The sequence below is a fragment of the Pelodiscus sinensis genome, chromosome 4 (assembly GCF_052426305.1).
Source record: "Pelodiscus sinensis isolate ZL-2025 chromosome 4, ASM5242630v1, whole genome shotgun sequence".
Lineage (NCBI taxonomy): Eukaryota > Metazoa > Chordata > Testudines > Trionychidae > Pelodiscus > Pelodiscus sinensis.
Window position 1 is genome coordinate 105,524,545 of NC_143055.1, and position 14,746 is coordinate 105,539,290.

General features: G+C 39.0%; 1 long non-coding RNA gene across 7 annotated transcripts in view; it reads right to left on the reverse strand.

The window, feature by feature from the left end:
* LOC142829565 (uncharacterized) overlaps positions 1-14,746 on the reverse strand; it is a 112,799-nt gene that overhangs the window by 12,662 nt on the left and 85,391 nt on the right. For 5 of the 7 annotated variants that reach the window (XR_012904082.2, XR_012904072.2, XR_012904077.2 and 2 more), the window contains one exon: positions 6,810-6,875. This is a non-coding gene — a long non-coding RNA (uncharacterized LOC142829565). Of the gene's footprint in view, positions 1-1,038; positions 1,251-6,809; positions 6,876-14,746 lie in introns of all 7 variants that reach the window. The other 2 variants (XR_012904075.2, XR_012904079.2) reach the window with 2 other exon arrangements.

Sequence of the window (14,746 nt, forward strand, 5' to 3'; positions counted from 1 at the left end):
TCTTTATAGCCTCTACCTGGGCCCGCCTCTGACTCCACTCTCAGCCCCTTAAAGGGCCAGTGCAGGCAACGCACTGTCACAGTTGACTTAGAGGATTCACCTGTGTTTGCCTGTTATCATAACACATTTACTTCCTATTTAGGGAGAGCTATTGTTGTGAAAATAGTTACACTAAATAATTGTCATGGCTATTTCAATCAAGGATCACATCATTAAGGATTTCTTGTTGGCCAGAACTGGTTTTAATTTAGGTTAGTAAGAATTTGTAAAGGTCACAGAGAAATCCTTTTGGATGATGGCAACCTGTGGTTTTAGACACTTTGTGCATCCTGTGAGCTACGAACCCCTGTACTGTCTTCAAAAGTAAATTAACATATATTTCAGCAAAAGGGCTTTTGCTTCCCTTTCCAAAAGGGGATTGATAGTAAAAAATATCAGGAACGAGAAACAAATTGGTGTTTTACTTTTCGTTAAGTCAGCTATAAAGAAGCATACGATGGTCCGAGTCCGAAGATGTGTCCGAAGATGTGAAATCTTCTGCAGCTCCAAGCTACTGAGATATTATACAACAGTGCTGAAAAAGAACAACTGCCACAAAGAATGCAATGTGAGCCTGTGTTCTTTGTGAAGTCAAGGAAGAAAATAGATAAAGTAAAATTCTCTCATTTCAAATTTCACTGAGGACAGGTTCTTCCTTTGCAAAATTACAATGGGGCATCTAACTCTAGAATGAAACTTTCAGGAAATGAAAATGGCATACAATATGGGACCAAGAACACAAATGTTACAACGACTGCCAGGTTCTAACTTCTCAATGTTTTAAAAAAAATCTCACTGTTTGAAGTTGTGCTAGTTATCGGCCCTGAACATGACAATATCATCTATAGAAGGACAGATGAAAAAGAAAACTGTTGAAATAAAAAGCAAAATCAGACTGTCTGATCCAGAGGCTAGAACTCCACTCCATCTCTTTACAAGTCAGACCAATGTACATTTTCCAAATAAAGGGACAGCAGAATAATCGCTGTGAACACTCACCCCATGATTTCACTGGCTGGACAGTGACAGGGACCTGTGGAAGGATTCCAGGAGTGGATCCCCTGAAAAAGACTGAGGACGGTCTCATTTCAGCCTGGATAAACCATCCTGAAACAGCAGATGCCTCTTTACACTGGAGAAGTAAGATGGTTGAAGGGAAATCATAGGAGGTGCAGCCAAAGGGATTGGTAAACTTTTGATTCTCCATGAAGCTGATGGGGCAATACAAAAAGGGGAGAAGAGGTCAGACCTGATAGGGGGTCTCCACCAAGAGGAGAGGAAGGACTCCGCCCAAGGGGGGATGAGGGAAAGGCTGGTAAGAAAGAAGCCTCTACCATGAGAAGGAGTGTAGCAAACAATGGCAACATTGGTGTGGGCTTGAGGTCAAGAGTTGCCATCGGTTATGGTTTAGAGCAGTGTTTCTCAACCAGTGGTACCAGAGAGAAGTCGGGGGGGGGGGGGGGGGGGTATGTCAACAACTGAAATTTGGAGAAAACTGAATTTTTGTTTTAAGTTTTACAGTGCTTTATTATTTTTGTACTTTTTACACCCAAAAATTTAATTGCCCGCCTGGGTACGATTAAGTTGTTTAAACAAATGTGTTGCAATGGTAGAAAATTTTTGTGTGTGTCTGAAAATTGTAGGTACTGGGGGTACTTACAAGTTTTTTTTTTTTTTAAAAGGGGTACTTTATTAAAAAAAGGTTGAGAAACACTTGTTTAGAGGCTCCAGACCAGGTCTTCAGATTGTGTCAGGATTGCAAGCCCTAATCATTTCTGGCTGATGTTTCTTTCCTCTAAACACTCTACAAAGTCAAGAGAGAACATCCTCAAGGGGAAACTGAGGCAGCAGATATAGTCCTACACCGGACTACTGTATATGAATCTAAGGCTGCGAGTATGCAAGCTGTTTTCAGGAAGTCATGATGGCCCTGCATTTTTCATTTGCTAAATAGGATGGGGGTCCCAAGCTATATTTCAGATAGATGGGAACGAGGATTGAAAAGAAGTGGGGAGGGCTGTAGTATACAAAAAGGGGGATCTCAGGATGGAAAAGGCTGAGGATCACTGGTGTAGGGGGCTTTATGGCCTTTATTGCTGAAATGCTTTATGTAATTAATGGGACAATCTGGCCCTAAGAATAGTTTTTCTTTTCTTTCATTTCTGAATTTTGTTACTCAGTATGATATTAGTTTCACTTCTTATTTGCAAAGCTTTGCTATTTCAATGTTTATTTCTGAATTCAGTGATCGCTACTGCCTTTACATAGCCAGAGCATAAGAACTGGCTGAATAAAACAACAAATGCCACATCTGACTTTTTCATTGTTAATTTACAAGAACTGTTACTTGTAGAATGAATCAATCTCTCTGATTCATGTCAGGGAAAATCAGAATGATATTTAAACTGTCCCCTATTTTAGGACTGAATTATGTTCCTAGATTAAATGTGAAAGGACAATGATGCTGAGTTGGCCACCTTTGACGTCATGTAGAAATAAACACTGAAATAGCAAAGCCAAACAGTAAACAAAACTAAAATCCTGCTGAGTAACAAATAAATAATATAGATTTTGTAAGTAAAATGATTGTAAGTCCAATGATTCCTATTATAAATATGAGGAAATTGAGGCACAAAGATGTAACTTACTCAGGGTCACAGAGTGAGCTAATGGGAGAGCTGGGACTAGAATCTTATCTCCCAATTAAATACAGGCAGTCCCCGACTTACGCGGATCCGACTTATGTCGGATCCGCACTTACCAACGGAGCTTTCTCGCCCCGGAAGTCGGGGCGAGAAAGCCCCGTTCGTAAGCTGCTCAAGGTGCCCCTGGTCTGCTGGAGACCGTCTCCAGCAGACCAGGGGCACCGGGGGGGTTCCCGCGCTTCTGAGGCTTTGCCAGAGCAAAGCCTCGTAAGCGCGGGAACCACTGCTGCTGCCACTTGGGTGCCGGTGCCTGTGGTCTGCTGGGGACCGTCCCCAGCAGACCACAGGCACCCGGACGGAAGCCGCAGCCGCGGGGGTCCCGCGCCTCTGGGGCTTTGCCAGAGCAAAGCCCCAGAGGCGCGGGGAACCGCCGCTGCTGCCGCTCCAGTCTGGGTGCCTGTGGTCTGCTGGGGAGCGGTCCCCAGCAGACCACAGGCACCGGCACCCAAGTGGCAGCAGCAGTGGTTCCCGCGCTTCCGAGGCTTTGCTCTGGCAAAGCCTCAGAAGCGCGGGAACCCGCCCGGTGCCCCTGGTCTGCTGGAGACGGTCTCCAGCAGACCAGGGGCACCGGAGCAGCTTACGAACGGGGCTTTGAGGAAAATTCACATAAGTAACCAATTTTTGGGGGGTTCCTCTGAGCTTCCTAGTTGTCCCTCCCTTATTTTTCACTTCCACTAAATGTTTTGAGACAGAGCTATAAAAAAATCTACAAGAAGCAATTTTTAAAAAAAATAGCAACCCATCTGTTTGATTTTTGTTTATGTATTGAAATGTAATTGCGCAACTAGAGAAAAATGAGTCCAAAATTTGTTAGCTGTTATTTTCATAAAGATTACATTTAATAATGTTGATATGGCCCCCATAATTTATTTGATTAATAATATTTGATCTAAACCCAAATTACGACTTCCCACATATATGACATAACTAATGAACTGTGAAAGGAAAGCTGTTCAGATGGTCACCAATAACCAATGCTTAGTTAATCCTTTAAATAAACTTGAGTTCACAATGTGTCCCTTTGAAGTCATAAATAATGTATATTTTTCTTTTGACTTTTAATAAGCCAGTGGAGTTCATCTCCCAGTCTCCAAACACATATATTTTATTATGGGCCTCTGCAGTTTACTTTAATTAGTGTGTCTGAGTGCTTTGGGAGACTTAGCCCTACTGAAAACAAACAGAGTCTTACCATCTATAAAACATTAGCTCCCTTTGGTTTATCCTGATACACGGAGGCTCAGTGAGAAACACATGGTGTAAGTAAACACTCATAATTGCATTAGAATTCCCATATGTATTGGTAATTCAAGCTCTGTTTCATGATATTGTCAGAGCAGTTAAGACAGGTTTACCAATCTTGTGGTCTTCTGGGATTTCATGAAATTCCATTTGGAGCAAACTTGAAATGACAAATCTAATAGAAACAGCAGAAGACAAAACAAGCCACAGAGGCACTGAAATGTAAGTACAGTGTTAAAAAACCTTCTGTGTAATTGGATTTCTGACACAGCTGTGAAATTTCTCACTTGAATTATCATTGCTCATTTATTAATGTTTGTATATGATGGACATGTGTGTGTGTATATCTTCTATGGTGCCATGTCTAACTTTTGGTGCAGCGTGTCAAGCAACCTCACACTCCTATTTCTGAATACATTTTCTCAGAAAATGGTGGATTACAATTCCAAAAGGTACATGGACAACAAAACAAAGACCTCAACATGCCCCCAAATACTATGTATGTTATCAGGAAGGGAGAAATAGGTATTAGAAGATCAAGATTTCTACCATAAGGCAATTATTTTTTTTAAAGAATCTTTTGTAAAAGCAATTTACATTACCAATAATTTTCAAATTTTCTTTTTGTTAGTACTGCACATTACCAACCCCATGAGATAGCGTGGGTAAACAAGCAGAAGAGGTTGGGACTGCATGAGAAAAAGGTCTAGCTAAAGCACAAATATCAGATTTAGATCAAATCCTGCTTATCAAGCACATTGCATATGGTACATTTTATTTCATTTAGGTTCTTATCTTGAGCCCATCAGCGCAGTATCTGAGCACTTTTCAGGAGGGTAGTGAGCATTATTCCCAATTCAAACAATTAGCAGCAGATTTAGGGTTCACATATATGACTGCACAATAATGTTCACTGCAAGAGAGTACAATAATATGTTAAAAAATCATATAAGAGGAACTTAGATGTGAGGAAAAAGCACATGCCTTAACAAATACAGCGTTCAGAAAAATGTCTGTACTTTTGTTCTGTTATGCTCCTGAGCCTTCCTCACGAGATGAAACTTTCTCTCTAATTGGAGTGGTGTTTTCTGCAATTAAAGTATTACATGGCTTGGGGCAAATCAGGAATCCTGCTCTTAACTTACCAACTCTCCGCCATATATATAAACATTGTTGACAGTACAATGAAAAAAAGGGAGAGGCCATTTACAAAGTCATTTCATTTCCTTGGTGCCTGATTGTGAACCCTTACTTTCCATTAGTGAGAAATTAACTTAAATGCCAAGTGACTGCTAACCAGAGGAATATCTTGATCATTCATTTTGCCAATTCTTGCCATTCACCTTGGAGCAATAGAACTTTTTTGGAGGAAACTTCATTATTTGGAGACGTAATCTTGAGGATACTGTTTATCCTGTGCATTGAACCACTTTGTTAGCTACAGCCTAAATACATGGAGTATAAATCTGGAAGGTGGAAAAGCAGACCGTCTGTACTTCTTTGATGCTGGTGCCTGGCTACCTGCTTTGTGTTATGCCAGAGTAGCCCTACCACTGCTCTAACTCCTACCAGGAAATTAAAAAAAACCTGCTGTTAAGGATAGGTATAGCTTGAGGGCAACTCCATCCCATACCAATTTCTGCGGATCACATTCTATTTTTCTTCCAGTGCTGCCACTAGGGAAGGGAAGTGACACAAGAGCCCCTATAGTGGCTTTATGCCACTGGGGGTGGGGAGGACTAAACTTATATTAGACTGAAAAAGTTGTCTCCAACACCATGTTATGTCTGTAGTTCAGCTACAAATGGCTGTGCTGTACTGGAGGATCTAGCCTACTGGGTCAAATGTACTGTATGTCTTATGCTAGATTATTGCACCAAGTGTTGCAGGAGATTTTGGCCTATTCACGGAACCTCATAAGATGCTGAGGTTCTAATACAGCTGCAGTAGATATAGGGTGTGCTGAGGCTATAATTTAAATCCCTTTTCAAGGAGTATTTCTTATGCATTTTTAAATCTACAAAGATTTTTAAAAAGACAAAACAAACTAGAGTTTGTAAAAGCACATCATATTTATAACATATTTAAAGCAATATTTATTAAAACAACTCTTAATAAAACAAAAAGATCATGACAGGGCATAAGGGGGCGCTTATTTAAACTAAGATAGAATCCCATTCATTTGTTGCTCTAATGGATATAAAATGATAAATTACTGTCTTGGAAATACACACACCATCTTATCTTTTAAAATGATATTTTGCTTATCAGGTTTTCATTAGACACGTCAGCCTGCTTTATATGTTTGTACAATTTAAGTAGGCTCTTAGTCTGTTTGTTAATCCATCATGTTTATTTAAAGCTCCTGAAGGAAGTTATTAATCTGTCAAAACCTGAAAGATTTGAAGCTGATAAATAAATGAACAATGCTAAATAATTCTGTGTGTCATCTATAAAAACCAAGCGTTAGTGCTTTTCTCCATGGAAGCTAAGACTGGTTTGCTTAGAAATTACTCAATGTTTGCCTACGTTACATTATTGCCAAATCCTGTGCTGTCTCATGAGCAAACCTACTGGTTTAAACAAGGTGCCTTACTGACTGGAATGGTTGTTCAGGCACCAAAAATATGCTTGAATTCAGCTTTCATTTTTTGTATCACAAAAGGCGCTATGGAATGATTGTCATCTGCAAAAGAAAAGGGCAAGCACAATTAAAAGCTGAATCTCTAATCCCCTTGCCTATGGCTTGGAACTGGAGCCAAAAGAAATATTGTCTTAACAGGTACATGTCCCCTGAGGGGAAGTATGCCACGGACCACCTACCTGACGAAATGAAGAGATAATAGGGTGTTCAGTCGTGTCAATGGACAACAAATTGTGCCTTGGATTCTGTGACGGACAGAAAAGCACAGAATAAGTGGGTGGCAAATGAAAGCTCGATTTTCTGACAGTGGGTGGATACGTATTTTGACAAATCAAACAGGATATTTTCCAGTTCCTGTCTCCAGCTGCCAAGTCACATATTGAGACATGAGAAAAAAATTGGTGTATGAGTAACTGACATTTGTATGGAGAGACATTTACAAGTGATTGAAGGGCAATGTGAACTGCTAACCATTAATTAGGCTAACTGACACTAAGAGTGGGTGACTCAGCTGCTGCAAAAGTGCTAATCATTACATTGTATTTCAGCTACCTGAAATAAATGTAGTTATTACAGTACATTAGGTTTGCCATGTGGAAAAAGGAACTAATATCTTAATATCTGCAAAGTATGGAATTAAAATCTTTGTTATTAATTGTATTGGGATATCCTGTAAGCACAGTTACCATTGGCAATGACTCAGGAATGCTAGGTAGATGGCTCTACTTTCTTCTACTACAGTTCATTTTTTTTCTTGCATCTCTGTTCACCTTCAGGTGAAAACTACAAGGAGATCTACTAGTGAGGATCATAAACAAACTCTGACCTCCAGAGGACTATTGCACTATTCAATCAGGTGTTAAAGAATATTTTAAAAATCTGACCATGTCTTTTTAGATGATTCCAACAGAAACAATTACTAGGCATTGTGTGAGCATGATTCCTTTACTAGCCATGGGAGCAGACTCCAAATTGTATTCTCAAAACCAGTAAAGATTGCATTGCAAGAGCTGCCAGCTTCTGCTGCAGCCTCTCCAGGACACTTTAAGATAAGTCTCACCATCCACCTGTAAGGAGAACAATCAGCTGGAGAGGTGCACAATAATGTGCTTGTTGCCAATCCTTATAATTTTATCCTGGATTTTGCAATGTCTAGTCATTTTCTTAAAGCCCAAATTACCAGAGATATATGATTATGTGAAAATCTTAGCTCTGATGTAAACAAGACTAAGCTTTTATCCTCATAGTGATGGAGAAAAGTAAACTCTAAGGGCTCAAACACTTTATAAGAGTGACAAATTTATTATTTTTTAAAAATTCATATTTTAAACTAATCTCTTGCTTTTCTAAGGTCTGATTTATGATTTTTCTACTTTTGGGATTGACAGTACGGTTGCAGCAACAATACGCAGTTAAACACCCAAAACTGCTAGTTTCAGGACATGCATGGAAATGAAAAGAATCAGATTTGCTAGAAATTCATTTGGCATTGTGATAGCACAATATTTGTGATAGCACAAAGCAGAATTTTTACCTCTTTCTTGACAGGCACAAATTGATCAACTTTTTTTTTTTTTTTTTTTTTTTAATAAATTTCTTATTAGAGGGTAGGCCATATAATTTACTTGAGAGATTTATCTTCTTTTTGCTTACAAAAGTGTCCATGAACAGACTACAATTTTCTTAAATTTACTTCATTATTTTTCATGAATTTTGATGCTATAGATCAATGATACTCAGACTTCAGTGGTTCAGGAGCCAAATTAGTATTACCCAGAAGAGCCATAGTAGTGAGAATTTACTGGAAGAATAGATCTGATGAGATCCCAAGGATGCAGCCTGGGACTGTGGGACCGCTGTGTCCCCTAAACTCATGCAATCTCTCACAATGCTTTACTCAATGACAAGCAGCAAACCCTTCCAGCCCGTTATCACTCAGCACAACAGCACGTGGAGACCCGCTCCCAGTTAGATTACACGAATGTCCCCAGAGCTAATCATGAATCACCCAAGCCGCAACCAAAGCCTGCCAGTTTGCAGCATGTTACCTCCGGAATATTCCATCCTGCTTTGCTTAAGATGAGCAGGGCAAACGTATTAATGGATTCACCACTTCAGCATTTGAAAGTGGATATATATGACTTTGTAAGAGAAGATAGCAAACACTTAGGCAAACTCACTGGTAAAGATAAACAGTTAAATTTTTTGGACTACAAAAGACAGATTTTAAGTGATAGGTAATAAGTCAGACCAAAAAAACCAAAATATAAGCATAGAGTCTAAACTCTATTAGATTGGGCAACATCTAGATGAAGCAGTTTTTCTCACCCCACTGGATATTGCAGTATATAGTGGTGATACTCAGACTAAGCCTCATGAGCCACAACTGACTCTTTAATGAGTCTCCTGTAACTCTTTGCAGTGCATTATTTTAAAACACTATGTGATTTAATTAACACATTTACATTATTAATCAGTCAGGATGCTTTTAATATCTTATTAACCAATTAGCTACATTTTCACTGGATTTTCTTAAACATGAAAAGAAAGAAATTAAATGTCTTGTGTAAAATTATTTTTACATATTAAAATTGATTAAAATTGAAGCACCTCAAAACATTATAAAGTCCTACATTATGACAACATGCCCCCTTATGTACTGATAAGAGGATGAACTTTACTTTGATTACTCGGATTTCCTCTAATGAAAGAAAATCTCTTGAGATCCACTCACTTATATATATAAAACACAATATTATGTCAATATGACACCCCTCTCTACCTACATACATCCCAGGATTTTCCTTCTGCTTCATAGTTTAATAAAGAAAGTTTTTATAAATGTGTATATTCTGAATTTCTACTGCTCTGATGTGTACGTGTGCACACACATGTACATGTATACTCCTTTATTTTACCATATACATTAGAAAATGGATTTTTCTTCTGTGACATCTAAACACATTTGCAATTACTTTCAATACTCAAAGAGCCAGAACTCTATGACACTGAAACCAAATTTGTCCTATGCTTATTTAATTGTCTCATTAGATACGAAGCAGCACAAGTTTGGCCTGGTTAAAATAATGCTATTTTTGAGTTATTTTAACTTGACAACACTTTCAAGCTATCATAATGTGACAGTTGTTTTAAAACAAAGACAAATAATATCAAATAACTCCCTCCTTGGTTAGATATAATTGATTAAAATACACAAGCTTGAAAGATACAGTTTGGTCATTGCTAAAACAAGTTTGTCTCACTAGCATATAAATCCGACTAATAAGCTCACTCACTTAAACTGTGCTTAATAAAATTTATTATGTAGTAAGGAGAGAAGAGCAGAAGTAAATTAATAATATACTTCAATAATGTAGGACAATGTGAAAATAGGAGTTTTGTCATAGGCTTCGGAGGGCTCAAGATTTGACCTGTAATACTATTGATGGAACTGAATACTTCTCTATGAAATCTCTGGTTGGTCCCAGTTCTACTTTGTACCCACATCATCTTTTTCATTGTGCTTTCCATCAGTGGCTCTTCACAAACTTTACATTTAGCCTTGCAGTACTTTGAGGAAGGGAAGTATTATTCTCATTGTACAGACATTGAAACTGCAATGCAGAGGTGAACCAACTTGCTCACACAGCAAATCAGTGGCAGAGTTAGAAATAGAACTGATATTTCCTAGCATACAAAGCTGTGTTCTAACTTTCTATCTAGTAAATTACAATCCCCCACAGCAGACCATGCCTAGTTCTGTGCTCAAATTCAATAGCCAATAATTCTAGGTATCCCGAGACTATAAAACCAGATGTTCAAACAGCTATTAATCCATGTGAAATTGTTCAAGGACCAAATAAGCTACCGAAAATATTAATCAGGTACATGTTTTTAACTGTCAGTCAGTTGCACCTTATCAATGTAATTGGTGTGATAAGTAGAAAACACCAGCAGTTAATTTGTAATAGGCACTAAATCTTGCTTTGTTCAATAACTTGTTCTTGTCCAAAACCAGTTCTGCTGTGCCTTGCTTAACAAGCTGAATGCTGTAAAGCTGATGTTTACAAGTAGCTGAAGATATATACACTTTATACAGAATCAACTGAAATCAGACAAGTGATTTACAAGAGACACTGCACTGTGTTTCTCACATAATATTATTGATACCCCTATGGAATTCAGTGACATGGCTCTCAGTTATCAAGTTACTAAATATAATCAAACTTTATATACTATAGATTGCTGGCAGAACTTCAGTCTGTCATAGTTATCCATGTTATAGCTTATACCTTGCAATAATGTACAAACTTGTAATTTTCAAGATACACTTCCCACTCCCTTTCAGTAGTGGGAATGATCCTGGATGCTATGGAATCTGTTTCTCTTTGGTAACTTGTAGGGTGTGATGGGGAGAGTATCTCAGAATACATTGTACATCTCTCAGTTTTCTCCTACTCTACGTTGGTCAAGAGTTTTAAGATACTTATCTTGATGGTAGAAGAAAAGTTTTTACCCATTTTTTTCATTGTGGACTTCTTAAGTTTGGTTTAGGACTTTGCAGTCATCAAGTGTGGGAGAAAGAAAAGGAAGCCAAGATAAAAAAAATGTAGGGAAAAAAAGAAGTGGATGGAAGAGGTGGCCACAGTCCTAGTATAACAACAAGCACTTGAGCTTTAGAATCATCCCTAAAATTTGTCCCTAAGAAACTGCCAACTGATGTGGATTAGGCTTTCTGGTAACCTCCATAGCATATAAGTTACACTAATATTGACTCTCTTCGACGGAGTGTAAATTATACATCAGTAAGAGGTTGTAAGAATTAATAGAAAAGAACAGAGCAGAGCCCGACTGACTGACTTTGGAAATGAACAGAGAGTCAGAGAGTGGAATTTACAGATGAAAGAGTAAATTACATCAGCAGAGTCACCTCTGACTATGACCCTTATTTTTTACTTCTGAGGATATGGCTATACTGTGAGGTTTTTTTCAAAGAAGGTATGCAAATTGCGCCCATCTACACAGGGCCAAAGGTCAGAAAAACCTCTTTCAGAAGCCCCCTTATTCCTCGTAAAATGAGGGGTTTTGGCAAAATATCAGAAAATCCTCTTCTGGAAAAAGAATCAGAAGAAGATATGCAAATGCAGGCAGAATTTGCATACCTTCTTCCAAAAAAAAGCCAACACAGTGTAACCATACCCTGAATGAGATGGCTTGTTTGAAGGTATAAGACAAGTAATTAGAAAAGGGCCTCAACTGCATCTAGTTGGCATCTAAATAATAGTTGTGTGATAATGTCCACATTTTTTCTGTCTTCTGTTGACAAATATCTACACCTCCACTTCATTCCTTAGTAAGATGACAGTTCAGCCAGTTATGAAAGCTGTTGGTATTTCCATATTCCACAAAAAGACAAGGATTTATTGTTTTAATATACTGAGGTGGTGATTCTACATTAAAGCACAACTTACTGGCCATCTAATGGTGCTGGGTTTCAAGCACTGAAAAACCTATTGATAAGGATGAGTACTTGCAACTAAGAAAAGTATTCTACATAAAATACAACCACATTCTATACTATAAAGCCATGAAAGATTCAGTACAAATTGTCCCAGTTTAATTGAGGTAAATAAGGACAGAGGTTCCTAAACAGAGTTTGCTTTGTGGAGGCAAAATATTTTCCATTTTAATAAAAATGCTAGTATTAAAAGCTACAAGTTGAAAGAAAAGAAAAAACATTTAATAAGAGAAAAGCTTGAAACCTTTCTACATTTCATGCACTTTTTAATAAGATGAAAGTAACATTTTGGAGATTTAGGCCCTCAGAGAAACATTTTGAGCTGTGCTGTTACTACATCTCATTAGCTTTTTGCAGTCAAGAGCTATTTTAGCTCTTATTGTGGTATGTTTGGCAATATACTTAAAAGATTACCACTTAATCTAGTTGAGTAACTTTGGCTTCAAGCAAGTGTCTGTCCCTCCAAATGCTTCTTCTCTCTCTCTCCCCCCCCCACACAGAAAGAAAAGAAAGAAAGAAAGAAAGAAAGAAAGAAAGAAAGAAAGAAAGAAAGAAAAAGAATAAGCAGCATAAGGGTTGAGGGGTGGGGAAGAAAGGACAACTCATCTTGATCTTCTGCTTTTCATGCTGCTTTGAGATTTATTGTATGGATAATTCTATCTAGACAAATTGTCCTTCATGCATTTTCATGTAAAATCTTTGTGCATATTTTAGATTGTTATAATGAGCAATCCTACTCATTAATGGGAAGTTTTGATCTTAATTAATTGAGCAAAGGACTCTTTTCAGGAGGAGAGGATAAAGGTTAGAGCTGGTTGAGTCTTATCGTCTGGTGGTCCTCTAGAGTTGTATTGTGGGAAGACTTAGAGGATGGGATGAGGTAGGGGTACAATCATCACTGGCAAATCCCTAGATTTGCACCCTGGTAACTGCAAATAGAATTTGACCCCAGATCAAACTTAGTTCCTGACGATCCTTCTCTCTTTTGCTATGTACAGGTTGGACCTCCTTGGTCCCGCACCCTCAGGACCTGAGCTGTCCCGAACCAGGGAGTTGGTTGGACCACTCCCAGGCTACAGCATGGGCTCTCCATCCTGCTGCCCCAGGGTCTCCCATGGTTCTTGGCTGCAGGAACCTTGGCTGCTGTTGGCCCTGGTGCCACAGATTGTTCCCTGGGTTCCCGGCTAGGGCCACCCGGATGCCATGGCCCTGCTACTAGGGCTGCCCCGCTACTGCTGGGTGTTCCAGCCTCCTGTCTCTGCCAGCCCTGCTTCAAATGTGAGGATCCCTGGCAGAGGCTGCCCTGTCACCTTGGCCCCGCTGCCACTGGGGGGTTCCTGGTTAGGGCCACCCAGCCGCTGACAAATTCACTGAAACTGGGGATTCTCTGGCTGGGACTTCCCTGGCTGGGGCAAGTGTTCTCAGATGCTTCCTGGCCCCACTAATACCAGGGGAGCCTCAGCTGGGGATGGAGCTCTCCACCCCAGCGAACTTGCTCCACTAATGTCAGGGGTTCCCCGGCCAGGGCAGAGAGGGCTCCCCAGATGCCACCTGTTCCTGTCTCTGCCTTTGAGGCTCTTTGGTCTAGCAACATCCATGGTCTTGCCAGACCACAGATGTTGCTGGACTAGAGAGTCTTGGGTTTGGGAGGTTCAACCTGTATATCTCTACCTCATTCACTGTACCATTGAACCTGGATAGGGCAGAATCTCTATCCAGAGCTCAAGTGTATTATCAAAGACTATAGCATAATGCACAAAGGAATGTAATTAAAGTTTTTGCCTTAATTTTCACAATCTCTAGCTTTTCAGCCTTTCATTTGTAGCCTAAATTCTCTTTTAACATGGTTTATTTTCTTTCATTTCCTAGGTTTTTTAAAAAGAAAAAAAAAGGCAGAACATTTCCTTAATATAGAATTATATAACTTTGTCAGAAATATTTTTAAAAATCCAAAATACTATTAGCTGGACAGCATTGAAATTCTCTGCCTTGCATGGAATGCACATTCAGGGATTAATGCAAAGTCTACTGAAGTAAACAGAAGTTTTCCCTTCAATTCAATGGTATTTGTAGCCTACTCTCATTTTACATGGGCCCTCCAAGAGGTAAAATTGCACTCAACTTTTTACAGTCATAACACAGTAGTGTGCAATAACAATAAATACAGGATTTTTAATAGCTATTTATAGTTTATTACATATACACGACACATTTTAAAGTCCATATTGCTTGGCCAATGCCAAATGGAGTTTCACCAGACCACCAATAAAACACCTGAAATTTACATTTCTGCTCTGTTCCAGACCTCTAAGCACTAGAGCTATTATTAAAAAAGTTGCCAATCTAAAATTAAAAAACCCCTTTTATTTAGTGCTTTCCATCAACAAATTTCTGACTGCTTTACAAAGAAGGTCAGTGTTATGACTGCCATTTTACATATGAGTAAGTTGAGGCACAGAGCAGGGTCATGATCAGCTCACGATCATTCAGCAGACCAGTGACAGTGCTGACACTAAAATCCAGTCTCTTGAGTTCTAGTCTGGTACTCTAGCCTCTAGATTGATCTGCCGCTCTCTGTACTCAAAAATGGCCTCATTG